The sequence below is a fragment of the Apium graveolens genome, chromosome 10 (genome assembly GCF_009905375.1).
Source record: "Apium graveolens cultivar Ventura chromosome 10, ASM990537v1, whole genome shotgun sequence".
NCBI classification, from domain to species: Eukaryota; Viridiplantae; Streptophyta; class Magnoliopsida; order Apiales; family Apiaceae; genus Apium; species Apium graveolens.
The window spans coordinates 72,895,247-72,897,872 of NC_133656.1; the positions used below are offsets into that span (position 1 = coordinate 72,895,247).

The 2,626-nt window shown below is 37.4% G+C and overlaps 1 non-coding gene across 1 annotated transcript; it reads left to right on the forward strand.

Moving 5' to 3' along the window:
- Nucleotides 1-427: 427 nt before the first annotated feature.
- LOC141694824 (small nucleolar RNA R71) lies at nt 428-532 on the forward strand. Its single transcript, XR_012564106.1, has one exon. It is a non-coding gene; the product is annotated as a small nucleolar RNA R71 (small nucleolar RNA).
- Nucleotides 533-2,626: the final 2,094 nt, after the last annotated feature.

Sequence of the window (2,626 nt, forward strand, 5' to 3'; positions counted from 1 at the left end):
GATGATTCCAGTTGTCAGGATGATAAGTGGCAGAAACTGGGTGCTGCGATCTCTGAATGTTGCTCACAAAATGATCTAAGTCACTAGATATAGCGCATTACTCCGTCGCATGTGGACCGGCACATAGCTCACAAACACTGGTTATCTGCTTAACACCATAGTTAGCCAAAGAATCGATCTTCATAGACAACGCCTTTAGTTGAGCAGTGATAGCCGTAGCTGTATCCTCTTCCAGAACTCCTGCTACCTTGCCCTATGGAAATCTCTGGGTTGGATAATGATATTCATTAACAACCATCAGTTCAATTAGATCATAACTTCATCGTAGCTCTTAGCCCATAATGCTCCACCTGATGCTGCATCGAGTATGGGTCTTGACTGTGCTCCCAAACCATTATCAAAGCAATTGATCACCATCCAGTCAGGCATTCTATGATGAGGACACTTTCTAAGCATCTCCTTGTAGCGCTCCCAAGCTTCACATAGAGATTCTCCCGATTGCTGCGTAAATTGAGTAAAAGCATTCCTTGTTGCAGTTGTTTTCGCCATAGGGAAGAATTTAGTAAGAAATTTCTGAGCAAGATCTTCCCAAGTAGTAATCGAACCAGCTGGTAGAGAGTGTAACCAGGTCTTAGCCTTGTCCCTCAAGGAGAATGGGAATAGTCTCAGCTTCACAGCATCTTCAGACACATCGTTGAACTTGAAGGTGTCGCAGATCTCAATAAAATCCCTAATGTGCATATTAGGATCTTCCGTTGGAGAACCCCCAAACTGGATTGAATTATGTACCATCTGAATTATGCCAGGCATGATCTCAAAGGTATTAGCTGTGATAGCTAGCCTGAAAATGCTAGATTAAATGTCATTGATATTGGGTTGAGAAAAATCCATCAAGGCTTTCGTTCGTGCTGCTGGATCTCCCATTATAATTAGTACCTGAAACTGTTAGGAATATGTTGTGAACTTGATGATAAATTAAACAAAACACCTTAGTAGATTTAACTTAGTGTATTTTGTAGCACTCGACGGATGATCAAATATAGTCCCGACGGATGATTTTAATATAGTCCCGATGAATGACGATTTAATATCCACCGGGTGAGTAGCTTATGTAAAAATAAGAAATGTAGCACATTTCTGCAAATAACTTTGTGTAGATTTTGTAGGAGCATATGAGTCATGTTGACTACTAGTGGATATGCAGAATAGGTTGTTTAATTGTAAATATAAGATGTCTTGTAATTCTGTATAAGTGAAATGGAGTTAAGTGACAAATAGCTACCCGACGGATGATCAACAAAGCTACCCGATGGATGATCAACAAAGCTACCCGACGGATGACAAGCATGTACCCGATGGATGATCAAATTCAAATATGTGTTGACAGTGACACCACAGTCACATGTATTGGGTGTTTGCAAATGGAATGTGGCATCCTGTTAAGCAGGAATTTGAGAACAAAGAAGCATTACCATTTCCATGCTATTATGAAGATATTCAAAGATACTGGAATAGAGTAGTGAAGCAGCATGGAGTTAGACTAGATATGTTTTGTTTTATTTTATTATCCTGTCTTATTGTCATGTAAACTTGGTAATATATAAACCAAGTGTAGTTAGTAGAACATTCAACTAAGCAAACACATTTCAAAGAGAGATAGAAAAAGCTGTACTTGTCAAGAATTTCTTTGTAGTTTGTTTGTTCTACTTGTAAGCAGCTGTGAGCTATTCAAGCTTCACAGGGTTCTCATTCAATATATATATATATATATATATATATATCTGATGGAACTTTCAAATCCACCAGAAAGTTTTAAAAGCTTGTGTTTTTATTACTTTGTGTTTTGATTTATATAACTACTTCATTCCGCAATCTGCAAATCAAACACTTATATATTTATCGAGTTAGAACTGTTTTAAAATCTTGAAAAAGTAACCAGAATTAAATTCACCCCCCTTCTTTTGTAATTCTTGTTGTATTGTTGGGGAATAACAATTGGTATCAGAGTAAGCTCTTGAAGTACAAAGAGTGTAAAGATCACAAAAAACAACAAGATGAACAAGAAGGATGTTGGAGTCAAAATTCCATTTCTGGACAAAGATAATTATCACCACTGGAAGGTGAAAATGCACCTACATCTTCTTTCCCAAGATAAGGCCTATGTGGATTATATTGAGAGAGGTCATCATGTACCAATAAGAGTTGCAACAGGCAATGAACCGTCTATTCCCAAGCCTAGGCATGAATGGTCAGATCGTGATATTGAGCAAGTCAAGAAAGACAAGAAAGCCATGAATATATTGTTCAATGGATTTGATGGTGATATGTTCAATAACATCATTAACTGCAAAACAACCAAATAGGTTTGGGACACAATCCAGATTATTTATGATGGTACTGAGGAAGTAAGGGAGAATAAGATGCAGCTGCTAATTCAGCAATATGAGCACTTCCAATGTGAAGAAAGTGATTCTCTCACTGACATTTTTAGTAGATTTCAAAAGCTATTAAATGCTCTGAAGTTGCATGGAAGAGTCTATCAAACAAAAGACTCTAGCATTCTAAAAACTTATGAGCTTGAAAGAGAGCAAGATGAGAGTATGAAGAAAGGAAGGAAGAAAGGAGG